We start from the raw sequence: 15,816 nt of genomic DNA, 5'->3' as shown, positions 1-15,816 counted from the left end.
GTGGTGGCAAATTATGGTTAGGACAGGGATGAGGGTAGAGGATGGAAGGAGTGGAAGATAGTTGCGGGATCAAGAAAGACAGTGAAAGTAGTGCAGAACAGTCCATTTAATCACTTCAAAATCATATATATAAAAATTTTAAATCCACTTGCTTGTTTTAAAAGTGGAATTCCTTAGCCATTCTTTTGCGGTGCTATTGAAAAACAGAAAAGCTCTCAAGCTCACAGGACAGAAAAGAGAAACACGCTCAGCCAACCCACACAGTCATTCCATCGCTTGCTTAATGACACCTCTGACTCTGATGTATTCCAGTCATGCCCTTCATCGTCTTCCCATAGCCTTGGAGACACAGACACACCTACATACTGTTAAGTAAAAAATTATCCATGCCACCTTACATATTACAAACATTACAAGCTGAGCCAAGCTGGTAAGGCAGGTGAGGGTCTGCCTCAGTTCTCCCACTGCTCCATTACCAACCTCTATTCAGATGCAGTGCCCCCCGCCCCAAAAAAAAAAAACAACTTATGACTGAGCAGTATTCTCCGAGTACAAAGCAGGGAGTGATATATAAATATATTGAAGATTGAAGTCTATTTTCACCTCGTTTATTAACGTACATTCATAGATATTCATAGATGGTAGGATACAGAAAAGGGTTGGGCGGGCTGGGGTGTGGGGTCTCCCAACAGACAGCCTGGTTTGGTTAAAAAAAAAAGGGGGGGGGGGGGGGGGGGGGGGGGGGTGAATAGCTCTGAGATGACATCAGAGCCACAAGCACAGTGGAGGATGTGGCTGCAGAAACCTCAGCAGGAGGGCCTGGCTGTGTGTCTGGTTCAAACTGAATGGCTGCTACACTGTGGCTTCTTCCTTTTGAGTTCCTTCACATTAATGGAACGGACCGTCTGCACGGAGTGACAACAGGAGCAGCCTTTATGTTGACTGCTTTGCTGGCTCACGCTCAGCAAATCCTTCTCTGTTCTCCAAGTAACAAACAAGTGGAGCTGGACCAACTCTTAATGAACAATGCATTTCTTGCATTGCTGCAACAGAGCCAGCTCTGCGTTGTCTTCACTAAGAAGTGTCACACTCAGAGCATGCCTTTCAGGTAGGTTCCTTTGAGACAGTCTTGTACATGTCCTCAGGGTAAATTCCAGGCCTCTACCTGATATTAGAAGTAAAGAACAACAAAAGCATTTAAAAAGGCAACCTTTGCGTTAATCCAAAGTGTTGTGTATAGGGCTGTGACAAGATCACATTTTCACCACAATTATCATTGCCACAAGAATATGCCACAATTTATATAGTGCACCTAGTCTTTTATGGTAAATAAATTGGTTGTAAAATATGAATTTGGCAAAGTGCACAGAGACTCTGGAACTTATCTGTATGCAACCAACAAAAAGACCAATTACACTTAAGGAGATAGTGAAACAGTAACTGAAACAAAATCTCTGAGACCTTTTATCTGGCATCGTGATACCATCATTTTGTGCGATATTGACATAACTTCGTCATTCGTTAGATACAACAGTTATACTCAATACAAAGTGTGACGGACACTTACCATTTCATTCTCTACCAGTCTTGCTCATGACATCTACGTTTCTCCCAATTGCTCCCATATTCAGTAATTACTCATCAACTGATATTTCAACTTTTACTACTCTGCTGACAACTCCCATGCATAAATTGCTCTAATGCAGAGTTCACGTAATCCTAACGTTTACATATGAACAATTGAAATTATTGAATGTGTCTATAACCAATTAATAACATATCCTATATTCATCTATACCCGATGTTTTGCATTGTTTATATGGCCTGTCATGAGACTAGCACATCATCAGATATCTGGCATCATACTGGTTACTGACAGGTTGATAACATGGAGCATCTTTAAACTACTTCAATAGTAAGTTTAGCCTTTGGTTTGTGTTGTGCCTCTGCTCACTTGAAAGGCAGCCATGACCAGGCTGACCCTTACCCCCCCCAGCCTGTAATCTTAAGCCCACATCCGTCACTGTGACTTCTGACCCTGCCTTTCACCACAAATCATGTGACCAACCTAAAATTTCAAAGACAGTGCCAGCAGTAGGAGCAGGGTCTGCTGCTAATATTCTCCGTCTGTACTCTGCTGGCTTGTTAAATGAAAGTCAGTCTTTCACCACTCGTTTTGAAGTTGTGCCTGTTTGAGTAGAAAAGATGAGGGATGTACTTCTTATATCGAAGAAGGAAAGACAACCTTGTCGTATTTCTGGAGGGTCTAACGACTATGCAGTGCCAAAATGTGAAGTACTCCTTTTATCTCTGAACCTCATTAAGACGATGACTCAATATGTCCGTTAAGTTTAGACCAAAAAGATGACAGGAAGCTAATACTTCATGGCTTTGAAAATAAGAATTTAAAAGTGTCTTCAAAAATTATTTTAGTGAGAGCATATAAGTTCTGGTTTAATTTAGAATATATTATCAAAGCATCTGAAGTCATTATTCATTTATTAAGAGGACAAGGACACCTCAACATAGCTTTCAATAGCATCTCTATGCCAGTGGACCCAAGACTAAACCTAAAGTTTTAAAAAGCATTAGTTGTTATCTGACAACTGACAACTGAGAAGGCATACAGACTAAGAGACAAAATGAAACAAATGCAAGCCATTTTTGGGTGGCCTTGGTATGGCATTAAGGTGTGTAGGGTGAATTGAGGGAAGCCTGCAGTTCTATCCACAATGAAGCCAGCTACAGCTCAAGGAGGTGACTGTTATCATTCTGAGTCATGCAAATAGCACAACAATGGAGTGCAGCAGAGTTCAGCCATGTAGCCTCTTGTGAGTCATTTTGGTTGATAATGTGCCTCCTGTGACTTTGGCTTTCCAGACACCACAACTCTATTGTGTTAAGATTAAAGAACTAATAATGGGGAGCGCAAATGCTAATGAGGTTTCATTCATCCATGATCAGGTATGTTTACATTTTGTTAATAGCGTGGTGAAAATTTTAATTAAGTTTTATCACCCACCAGTTAATTGCTGTGAGATGGTATTTCTGATCTGCACTGTGCTGTGACATACAAGCAAGAACTTGTATATATTGGATACAGAAAAACTATAATCACACTTATGAATATTTCTCTCACACACAGACACAGCTGTTTTGTATTTTTCTGCCTAAACGCTGCCAATTTCTGTTCATTATTAAAAATCCAAGTAACTTGTGACAAATCAGAAACTGCTGAAACCCCTTTTCCCCCCACCAAGAAACATTGGCATCTCTTATATACACACATAACACACTTTGATAATATAACCCCCCATCCAATTCAGAGGTTGATTAATTAATTATCTATAACGTCAGCATCTAGAAATTCAAGATGCCAAATACATGACTTACACTTTGACATAGAAAAAAATGCATTAAATCTTTTGTTTTCCTGCACACTAACCATTGACATCTCCGGCCTTTTACACAGCAGGAAAACTATCTGTGATAATAGAAAATCCATGAGATACTCACCAGCCAAAGAAGTGAAGCTCAAAATCTACAGTCTTGCATTGCTGAGTATCTAATCTATTTTAAAGGCTAGTAGTTGTTTATCCAATCACCACTCTCCACTGACTTGCGGAGCATATCTGCAGCAACACTTTTGACCACCTGCTTCGACTCTTTGCTCAAGAGTCTGACTCTTTTTTTATCCTCCTTCTTTCAGTGTCCCCCTGTTCCCTCCTCTCTTATTTAGCCAACCTTCTTTACATCCCTCCCATTATTCTTCCTCCCTCCCTTTCTTCTGTGCCTAAGCCTGTAAGGTGGGAATTGGGGAAAATCCCAAAGCACTTGAGGAATCTTGTCCCTTTCTGTCTGTGTCTGTCTCACAAAAATGACTTGTTTCCTCTTTCCTCAAGGTTCTCCTTTAGAGGCAATATTTAGACCAAAAACTTGATCTGACATATAAAGTTAACAGAGATACACACTCACCTGTGTTGTGTAGTAGGAGCACAACTGGTACTAGGGAAACAAAGCATGAATTGATATGATCTAACTACCCCACACAGAGGCCACTCCCCCAGCCCTCCTGTCTCACTATCTATAACCACTCCCTAAAAGTTCTGTATTATACCCCCTGACCCAGTATCATGTTTAGCTGCCTATCAGAGTAGGGGCAGCTCTCCCACCCTCTCTCATTACCTCCCTTCTTTTCTCCCCGTCTTAGTTAAGCTCACGCTCCTGCATGACTGCAAGCTCATGGACTGCTTTAACCCCTTTCCTGGTTCACTTGCTTAAACAGCAATAAGCCTATTTGAGTGGACATCTACATGCACACACGTGCAGAAATGCACCCACAATAGCTCTCTCACACTCTCACACACATCGTATTACTCCACCTCCAGCTCACTGCCATGTCTGTACCTTACGCCTGCAGGCCAAGACCAACCCTCTATAGAAAAGCTTTTAATTTGATAACAGTGAGAGGAAGAAAGAAAGTGGAGCACAGGGAGAACTAAAATGGGGAGGGTGATTACTGAAAGGTGGGTGGGAGTGATGGGGGTGTTGAGTAATGTCATTAGACTACGGCTGGCTTTAAGGAATCTCCATTTGTGGAGCCCAGAGGCAGATCAATATGAAGACAGAGTGCAGAGAACGGCTGCTGGCAGCACTTCCCCTCTGCAACAGGAGCGGCTTGCCTGGAATTAAGAGAATTCTGAAAATCCCATTTTGGAGAAAGGCCGGGCCTCTCTAACTCAGCTTGGATGCCTGTGTCCAGACTTCCAAAAAATGTTTCCCCAACATGAATCATTTGTTCAGATATATTTGGAACAAATAAAAAGCACACAGTCAGCAACGTCTTTCCTTTAGAATACCTGGCAAATCTATCTCACCGTTTGCAATTGCCCACCCCAAGCGCAAATATGAGCTATACTATGTCTCCAAAAAAAAAAACAAAAAAAAAAACATAGTAGCGTAATGATTAACTTGGAATGGAAAACTCCATAAAGCTTTTATTTGCGCCTCAGTCCAGGAGACCTGCACAGAGGTAAGAGAAAAGCAGCATGCAAAGGAAATAGTGAGGTCCCAGTCAAGATACTCCCCAAAACTCAACTCCTACATATAGTCACACATTTTCACAACCAACTGACAGCTCCTTCCACAAATGGCTCTGTTACTGCATAAACTGGAACAAAACTTTGCAAATCCTGTAACCCTTGACATGTAGTGATAATGTTTCTATTGTTGTATTGTACGTGTTCTTGAGTAGGGCTTTGGCTAAAGATGTATGAACACTCTGGGCATGTCAAGAAGGCTTTAATTCCATGGTAGTCTATTCCACAAACCCGGCATCTGCAGCATTGGCCAAACCCAACATGCCCATAAAAAGCTACAACACACTGCTCTCTGCTTTGATAAACTGAGGAAACCACAACAGTGCGTCAAAAATAGAGCTCATGGGCCAGTACTCTTGGCATAGCAGCAAGGACCCAATAACACTTAAATGTCACCCACATTATACATAGCACTAAAGATGGGATGTGAAGGTTCAATCACTCATTCTGTGCTTCCAAGGCAAATTAACCTTTAAATAAATACGTGACACTGATGCTTAAACACAGAGCTTCTACACATACCAAATTGCCTTTAGCATGTAGCAGCTACAGGATTAGCAATGCCGCTATGACCATTTAAGAGCACCAGTTAACATTCTCTAGGAGTGATCAATACTACGACATAACAGACTCTTCCATTTAGTCCCCTAAGGCTTAAGAATCCCATCAGTGTTTTACTTATATGGGGCCATCTGTTGCATACTGCAACAGAACTGTCACAGATGCTAGAGTATCATAAATAATTAAAATTCAATCACGAAATGTTGAATGACAGATGACGTTACATCCCCTTTTGAATCCATCATACTTTGCACAGTCTGCTTTACACGTGTTAGTTTGTGCACCACAAAGGAGAAGAGAACTTGACAAAGATACAAGTTGATTTCATGTTGTAGTGTTTTTCCTTGATAAAGAATTGCAGATTCGGCACTCTTAAATAAATATTTGAATCATGGTGTCAAATATTGTTCATAAATATAATTTGACCATCTATTGAAATGAAACCTTGTGAGAAGTTCAGAGGTCAAAGTCGCTATTTAGTGGAGTTGTTAATAACTCACAGGCATCTGAACTTTGTTCTTGACTAGTCACTGGTTTTTTGTGAAAAGCCAAAAGGCTTGAAATCCACCAGATTAATCCTCACAACGTGTTGTCCTTTAACCTTGTTAAATTACCCACTGCGTAAAACTTCACCTCAAATAGTAAAGATAATCTTAAACTGTTAAATGTAGTGGAGCAGAAAGTACAATGTTTGATAAGATATAGCAGACGGGGAGTGAAAAGTCACAGAATTTTTTAATACTGTACAAGTAGTAAGTACAAGTACCTAAGGTGTTATGCTACTTAGGTACATGGTTTCCTGGGTGTTTCAACTATGAAACTTGCATAACCATACATTTCATAGCGCTGTCTGACCTGAGCCAAACTGCCAGATAATATATTAAACAGAAGTCAGATACAATCTACACACATACATTCATATCATCCATTACCACAACCAGACTTAAGTGGTGTATCCAGCTGCTATATGTGTAAGCAAGACATTTGACAATGGAATAAATAATTTGTAGTTAACAGAATTTGTTAATTTAATGATCATGTAATGTTTCTCTTAGGATAGCAGTCAATATTACGCAACATGATTAAGTTAAGTTAAAATTAAAGAAACAGAACAAACAAAAGAAGAACAGGGAACCGCATAAACCGAAAAATATTCATGAGTTTTATATAGCTATTGTACATATTTATAACGAACATTCGCATGAAGAATCTCTGTAACACACCTACCTTCATCTTGCTACATAAAGGTAGACTAACAAATACAACATCAGGAATAGCAACTAAAAGAGGGCTGCTTTCAAGTTCCCTGAAAAAAAAAAAAGAAAAGAAAAGACAACATTATTAGCTGGTAGGGTCTCTTCCTGAAAAGGAGCCTCAGAGCAGGACATTAGTTCAGCTGCTGAGAGATGGGGTTTTCCTAACAGGAATATGTTTGGGTTATTGTAGAACAGGAAAAACACTGCATTGTCTGAACAGAGACTTTTAAATGTTGACTGACTGATGGAGAAAAAGATGTGTAATATTGAGGTAAGATAATAGAAGAGAAATTGCATTTTTAAAGAAATTCTTAAATTCTAAAACTCGTTTCGCTAGATACAGCTTTTGATTTTTGGCCTAAAGCACAAATCAAATAGTGCTGGTTTCCACTGTACATAAAGTACAATGGTGTATGTACTCTGCAATGATAAGTTTAATTTGCCTTACTACACACACTGATAGCCAAAACAATCTAGTGTTCTGTTCTGCTGGGAAAGAGACAGCAGCGGAGGTGCTTTCAACCGTAAAAGCAAACATGCATCTATACAGTAGAATGAAAGAAAAGCACATGCGCAACCAATTAACCAAAGATGGGGGCATACAGAAGAGAGGGGAAAAAGTGTCCAGTTTGTCGTTCCCACAGTCACCAACGCAGCGGCACCTTTGCCGTGTTGGTACAACTTTTTTGAGAGGGGAAAAAAAAAAAAAAAAAAAAAAAAAAAAATATATATATATATATATATATCTAAACAGTGTAGGGTCTCTGCAAAACTTCTAGAAAATTGAGAGCTGAGAGCACAAATACAATAAAGGAGGTTGTTCCAGCTTCCTTCCAAGAAACTAGAAACAACATGGTCATGAACCTTCCAGCTGTGTGGATATAGTTTGAGGACTGACAGACAGAAGGAGAGATGGACATCAACAGGTCATCTCCCTTTTACAGCTGTTGTCAGAGCTGGAGCAGCCCCAGGCACAATGATTAACACCTCAGTCAAATGCTACACAAACCAGATGCTAAAGGAAGGGAAGGCCAAAGTCCTCGCTCATAACGAGTAGCATACATAGGAAAGCATGAACCGGCACACAGAAACACAACTCCCCACAATCTCCATCTCATACGCTCATTTTAATAACAGTCAGTCAACAGTCAACCCACAGTCATAAAGTGTGCAACAGTAGAATTGTCATCATACAGAATATAGCCTTTCCCTCAACACAGCAGCATAAAAACACAGTTACACAATAGGAAGGGTTTTACAAAATAACTATCTTTGCGCGCCCAACCCATAAATGTTGACTAAACAGCGGAAGGCAACTTCGAGCCCTCTAAGAAAATAAGAAATGTCAGTCATCAGCGTGACAAGATGAAAAGCCCAGCAACAAAAGAGCCATGTAATCAAGACAAATCTTTCCTTCCTTCATTTAAATCATGTTTTCTAGTCTAGACCATGCACAGGACACACCATAGCAAACTACTGAAACAGGTTCACAAACAGGACACCACTAACTAGGATGGAAAAACCATTTTACCACTTGTCATCGAGTGTATGTGCCTCCTTGTTCATATGTGTACAAGCGGGCAACTTTTTCATACTTATGTGAGCTGCAAAGACTGTCATGGGACAGATCAATCATGGCTGATCCCCCAAGTGTGCTATATAAAACATTTGGAACAAAACATTGGTCCGACAGAAACAAGCATCAAAGCCCTCACACACACAAATTGACTCAAATCATGAGCCTGAACCCTTGACAAGGCATTGAGGATCTCACATATCAAAGGTCTCCCTGAAACACTCAATAGCATCCCTTTCAGTATACTACATAAAAGAGATTACTGTGGCGTCTTATAATATGCTGTTTTCCCATTCACAGAGCCAAACTTCAAAGAGAGCGAAATCAATTTGGAGTTCTCTCACTGTCCTTTTAGCTTGGTGTTTCTTGGTATTTTCAGGAAGAGGCAGGTCATTCATAACTTGGCACACTAAACGCCCAACCAGATCTACTACTTTACTCACTCTCTGGGGTGTCCCTGACTTGCAGAGAGAGCGAATAGGGATTGCGAACATCTGGCCAAGTCCTTATCACTATGGGAAAATGTCTGAGGACAATCCTGTGTTATCCCTGCTCCAGGGTCTGTACTTGTCTGAACTTCCAACTGTTGTTTAGCAGCTTGACCATGTGAAACTCAAAGTAGTGCCTCTCATTAATGAGGATTTACAAAAAAATGTGAGACTTCTTTGCAGTCTAACCTTTGCTTTTCATGAGACCGGGACCTGAGGCTGTTTTGCCTGCAATGCCACGCAGCAATCGCCACACTTGAACCATGTGGGCAGAACTAAGCCAGTAAATTAAATTAGATTAGCAGAGGGGATGAGAGTGTGAGAAAACACAAATAGACTGAGACTGATTGATCTTACTGTAAAGAAGTGAGCCCAGCCATGTTAGCTATGAGTAACTAAGTATTCTCAAAAGCATTCAGAGTTAATAAAGGGGGGATCTGCATCTCTATTGTGTCAAAATCTGTCAAACCGCTTGCAGTTTACTATAAAACCCAGTTGTCAACAGTGTGTTAGGTTAGCTGCAGCTACTGAAGCCTTGAGTCGTTAGCCTCAAGTTCAGAGAGCTCACCCCCAGATGATTTCAATTTCTGCATACACAACCTACACCAACTAAATGGCATCACTTGAGATCAAGATTGATTGGTGCAAAATAAGTAGCTTAAAGTAAAGTCAAACTCACATCACTGAAAGCAAGAAAAAATATACAGTTTATACAGTAATTTGTCTGAAGGCATCTACAATATCATAGAATCAAGTACAAAGTCTTGGACACTGATTCTTACATGGTATTGTAATGAGCAATGTAGTATCTGTGGAGGTAATGCAATTATCTAAGTGTAAAAAAAAAACTAAACAAAACATAGTTTCCTTGTAACATTCAATCTAGGGTTTCACAGTGACCGGGGAAAAGAAATGCATCAGCAGACAAATGGTTATTGTTGCTAGCCATACTGAAAGCCATGTATATGCACCCTTAATTAACTAAATGGTTCAGTTTTTAGAAATGGCTGTAAAGTGTCAGATTTCACCCCTTGTATTGTGGTGCATTCAAATGTGTTGAAATGACAGAAATACAGAGCAGCAAATTAGGATTAAAGAGAAAAGCAGTTGGCCACTAGAGAGCTGTACCAGTGCCAAAGCACCCACTCACGTTGGCACGAAGGTGATTTTATGCTCGGCTTAAGTGAAGATAAAGAATCCAACCAGATATTAAAAGAAACCAGATAGCCTAGATGTCTGAAGTGAGTAAGTCTTTACCCTATCATAGCAATTAAAGCTAAGCATGATCCCAGAAGTGGTCCCAAGGGCACTGCAATGTTTTGAGATGCCCAGCCATACATATCATACTGCCAGATGACTTGGATGTGGGTCTAACTTTCATGAGTGCCACAGTGAGAAAAGGGAGTGATGGTGTTTGATATTTGCATTAAGAATATTTTAAAACATGCTGAATAAACACAAGGGGAAAAAAATTACTTCAGATTCAGTCATTTCCTTCCAAAACATCACATCAAACTTTCATTACAACAAAGTGAACAGGCTGGTGAAGTTCCCAGCAGCAATTGTGTTAATGCAGTCATAATGTCAAAAACAATGAAGAAGCTGAATGATAACAATGTCAGAGAGGTGACATTCCTTGGCAGTAGGGTAGCTGTCATCTATTCTGCTAGCTTTGGCCCATTAGGGGAGCCTGCAAGTGGTCTTTCTCTTTGGACCGGCTGGCTGCAGAGCACTATTACAGGGGAAGCTGTTTGGACTTTGACCCCGCAGCCTGCAGAGAGCTGAGAAACGTTTGTGCTCCCCTGCTTCCCATCAATGAGAGATCTAGGAACCAGACTGGTTGCTTAATATTCAGTCCTTTCCCCTGCTGTTAGTGAGTTATGGTAGTCTAATAATGTGCAATCTGGATTTCTCAGGATTTTCTGTTGTGATGCTTTGGATCAGGGGCTGTTTTACACAAGAGAAAAAAAAATATGCAGACCAGAAAAAACCCACTGCAAACACTTTTCCTCAATTAACTTTTCTTTTGCCATTACCATTTCTCTCCCCCTCCTCCTGTTACAACAAATGAGCTCACTGTTTTTACAATGATTAGTACTTGAGGAGCACATTCTCTTCAGCTGTAAATGTACAGGACTCAAGGCGTTCAAATGTTTTCCTGAAGATAGCGACAAATTATACCACGCAGATCTGAGAAATTAACTCCAACTAAATTGGAATTTACACAGACACAAAAAAAGCAGAAGCAGTCAGCACAATCAGTCTGTCAATACAAAGTCAAATGCTCAAATTACATGAAACCCCGAGGCAAGGGATCCAACTTGGTTGGAGACAAGATTTAATCTCATTTCCTGCAGACCAAAAATTTTAAAAGTAAATATTAATAATACATAATTATTACTTTTTATAAAGCATAAAATTGAGCTATAGCAATAACTAATGTAAATCTCAAGTGACACATGCAACAAAAATGTAGAATAAGATATTTCACCACAAGCTGACTAATCCGGGATATGAAAGTAAAAACCTGGAAGCAATGTAAAGAAGCATGGTTGTCATGGGAGCCATAAAACAGCACTTTCCCACTGTGGTGTCTCCTGCACTTTTCTAACACAAGAGAAAACCATTGTACAGATCGCATACCTGTGATTGCTCATGGCTACACATGACACCAGAGCCGCAGCCGCACACAATGCTTTGAAGAGGATGCGACGCTTAAGAGATAAAACCTGTTAAAAACCCTTCTAGCAAGCTCTTCAAGTCCTCCCCATTAGAAAGAGGTATCTAAAAAAATCCACACCCACCACATAATCCACCACCTGTTTACAAAAACATACGCTGAAGAGCTGGGAGTGATTCATTGAGAATCCAGGTACAAATGGAAAACACACGGAGCACTCCAAGCTGGAGATAAACAGCCTACAACTGATTAAAACTGTAAAGCCTTCAGTCTCCCTAAGTAGCTTCGTGTCCTCGATGGTGGCTGATTATCCTGCGCTTGGCTTGGGGGTATATTAGACTGTGAGAAAATAGTTAGACAACAGCCAGCTGGTGTAGCCACAGCATCCTGGGTGAAGAAGCATTTCTATCAATGTGGAGCAGATGAGTTCTGCAGAAAACAGCGCATACCCCTCCTGGGGCAACACATAGAAAGTAGCGAGTGGTAGAAATGTTGATGTTCTGAGATCAGCCATGGTAGTTTAGTCACGTGGAAACTACATTTATACATACCAGCAAAGGATATAATGTAATTTTGTACATTCATAGGGTCATTTATTCAACTTCTACTGCTTATCTGTTTTCAGGACATGGTTGGTGCCAGAGCCAATCCCAGAGGCAAAGGCAGGGTAGACACTGGACAGGCCATCAGTCCACAGACAGACTGTCATGATGAAAATACTAGCGCAGCCATCAAATATGAAGTTCTTTTAGGAGTGAACTAAATACTAGGAGAAGAAAAGAGCCAATGCGGTCAATAGGGCTAAGAAGAAGAGTCTATTTGCCAGGGTAGAATGAATAACACACTTAACTGGTCTATGGAGAGGGGAGAGAGGTCTTTGTGTAACGGCAGAGTCACAGTCATGGTGACAATTAAAGTCCCTCTGTCATCGATTAGAGTTGTTTAACCTTTTGATCGTCTTCCTTCTTAAGATGGAGTTGAGACTTTATGGTTGTAGTATAAGTCAAAAGTGAGAGGAGGGAAAGATAAAATCACAAGGAAATTTTTGCTTTTAACTGCAGTTTACTGAGTAAGTTTACATTGTAGAAAAACCGTAGTTTACATTCCCTACATTGTATTCTCTAGATAAAGAAATTTAAAATTAGGATTCTCTCATTCCAACCGTACATTTTATCTTGTCTACTTATTGCATTCTCTCTCTTCCTGTTCTCATTCTCTCAAATCCTCTCCCTCCTTTTCCTTGCTTTCTCTGTCACTCCCTTTCTCTCGCTCTCTCTTTCTCTCAACCCAACAGGTCGAGGGAGATGGCCACCCAACCTGAGCCTGTTTTCATCCCGAGGCTTCTGCCTCTTGAAGGAAGTTTTTCCCTTGCGGCTGTCGCTCATGGAGACATTTGTTGGGTCTCTAAATAAATCCATAAAGAGTTTGGTCTAGACCTGCTTTATGTTAAGTGCCACAAGAGAATGTGAACAAAGTAATAAATGCAAAGGGGTGACTTCCTTTTCATATTTCAACTGGAAACTTGCCCAATCCAATGACCGTTTGCTCTCAAATATTTCCTGAAATGTTGATCCATATACAGTCACACATAAAGTGGAGGATATCTTGACAAGACTTATTGAATGTGCTGATCCACATGATCTTGGGTAATTTAAGATAGATCTAAGAATACATTTCTGGTAGATTGTTTCCAGTGATTAACACAAAAAAAGCTGTGAGTCTTAGTGATCACAACAAGGAAGTTTAAGTTCCCGTCAAGATGTACTTGATATTTTGACCAGCCAGTGCTGAATAACAAGGCAGGATTTACATTTTCACACCATTCAGTAGAGAAACGCAGCCCGCCGAACCAAGACTTAACATCTTAACATGCACAATGCGTTACGTTGCTCTTTTGCCAAGAAATGCGTTCACAGCTGCATCAGCATATCCGAGTTCTCAGGCGACGGACGCACACGACCGGCGGATGGGAAGAGAAATGAGCACCGGGACTCGGCAGACAGAGCCACCGGAGGCTGGAAGAGTTGGAGAGCAACTTTCCAAACGGAGAGTACCGAAGCGCCCGTTCCTCCTCCTCCTCCTCTCCATGTGTCAAAACAGCGGGGGGGGGGCTCTTTCTCTTCCAACGCAGAGCCAAATGTTTACAGCGAACATTGAGAAGGTTACATCGATCAGCGGGACCGTAAAGACGCTGCCACCATGGCACTTGGCACCGCATCAGCGGAGGGGGGAGCCCGGAGGAAGCGCTGCAGTCACCGACGCAGAGTGGAAAAACTTCCAGAAAACACCACGCTGCTGCCGGAGCCGCCGGGGGACGGAGCCCGGAGCCCGGAGCCCGGCAGGCTCAAACCAAACGCGTAACATTTCAAGCTCTCTTAAGTGTACTAATGATGTAGACGGGAAAAAAAAATCAGACAGTTTTGGCCACATTTAAAGCCCCGGTGTCGACTCGGACAGCCGTCTGTGAGTCCGCTAACATACAATGAATAAGTTTTAACGGACACGGCGACCGTTAAGTTAAAAAAAAAAAAGAAAAGAAAGGAAGAGTACCAAGTTAAAACTGTGTCAGACGAACAAACGAGACGTAAAAGTAACGAGACTGTCATTCAAATACACAAAAAAAACAAAAGCGGGACTTACACCTTGAGTTCATGTGCAGCTCCGGGGAAGCCACGCAGGGATTTACTCGCCTCCGACGTACCGCTGTTGCTCAACTCCCCAGCTGTGACCGCGGCCGTCAAGGCCGACGCCATGACACCAACGACATCCGGCCTCGACTTTCGCAATAAACGCACCAGAAGACGCCTCGCGATGGCCGCGTTTTATTAAAGAACCAACTGATCATCCAATTTCTAACAGAAAAGAAATATCACCGATTAAAAAGAGCATTTGATATGGAGTTTGGTAAAATTTTTGTTCTTTGCTGTTTTCTTTATGTTTCGCGTTACACGAAAGCTTTTATTCTTTTAAACCGACACATAGTAAGTTCCGGTCTCAGTACGTGTGACGTGACAGGACTATAAACAAACAGCCAAGCAAATAAATAAATAAATATGTATATAAATAAATGTTTTTATGTGGTCCTACTTTTGCATGGTTTTATTTGTAGTGTGTATGTTACTAAAATACACCGCTGTTCACTTTTATACTTGATATGGTTGACAGATAATAAATGCGTTTATGTTATTGACTGTCATGAAAACATTTCATATACCATTTATATACCATGACTGCATGAAGCACAAATAGGCAGACATCTTCTGCAATATAGTTGTTACACGTCCACAATAGTCTCTAACTGCTGGTAATTTAATGTGTAAGTTACAGCTACTACAGTATGACAAATGATGAGCCAGATTATCAGAAAACTACTGTATATTTCACACTTTACAAAATCTTGAGATATTTCTTTATGTCTCAAAGGTCTGTTCCACAGCATCAAATTCTGTTTTAAGGCTGCATCATGACTGCAAATGCGCAATTTTCTTCACCTTACAAACATCCAGACTGTTTTGTTAAGTTGTTTTTCTAATGTTTTGCCATTTTGTCATAATTTCATAAATGAAAGCTGATAAAAGGGAATTGAAGGCTATAAGACCAGCTGGGAATTGAACTGTGTATGCACCGTCTAGCCCATCAGACACCCCAGCTAATTCCCAGGGAAGTTAAATTAAGTGAGTTATTAAGCAAAAATCAATTATCACTAAATGAGTATGTGTCTGAGGTTAAATGGAGAGCAAAAGATTCTGTCCTTCTATTTTTATGCCTTAAAGATTTAAAAAAAAAAAAATACTTTGCGGTATTGCTAAATACTCTCTCTAGCGTATACTTCAGTCAGTTGGATCATATTGATCAACTGTATGAATATGAGCTAAAGTTCATTTATATATGAATTAAATTATGCTAATGGTTTTCCTCATGATTGATGATTGGCTCAAGACAATGTTGCAGAATGACTTATAGGTTATTACATGCTGAAGACAACTGTCCCCTGTTCATGTTTCTGTTTAACTGGACATCCCCATCCACCTAGTATCAAAGCTACAACTTTGACTGAGTTTTGACTTCAGTTTAACTACCAACAAAACAGGCGCCTTGCAGTTATGCCTTCAGAAAAATGTCGAGCTTAATAGACCAATATTTGGAAAACATTAAT

At 40.6% G+C, this 15,816-nt stretch overlaps 1 protein-coding gene across 1 annotated transcript in view; it reads right to left on the bottom strand.

The window, feature by feature from the left end:
* The window catches only part of LOC115056990 (solute carrier family 45 member 3), a 28,417-nt gene extending 14,078 nt beyond the window's left edge, over positions 1–14,339 (bottom strand). Inside the window, exon 1 of the mRNA XM_029523830.1 lies at positions 14,301–14,339. The gene's annotated coding sequence lies outside the window, so the exon portion shown is untranslated. The remainder of the gene's footprint in view (positions 1–14,300) is intronic.
* Between the last annotated feature and the right edge of the window lie 1,477 nt (positions 14,340–15,816).

This window comes from Echeneis naucrates, chromosome 16, assembly GCF_900963305.1.
Source record: "Echeneis naucrates chromosome 16, fEcheNa1.1, whole genome shotgun sequence".
NCBI lineage: Eukaryota > Metazoa > Chordata > Actinopteri > Carangiformes > Echeneidae > Echeneis > Echeneis naucrates.
The sequence above is the reverse complement of the archived record's forward strand: the minus strand, read 5'-3'. Positions and strand labels throughout refer to the sequence as shown.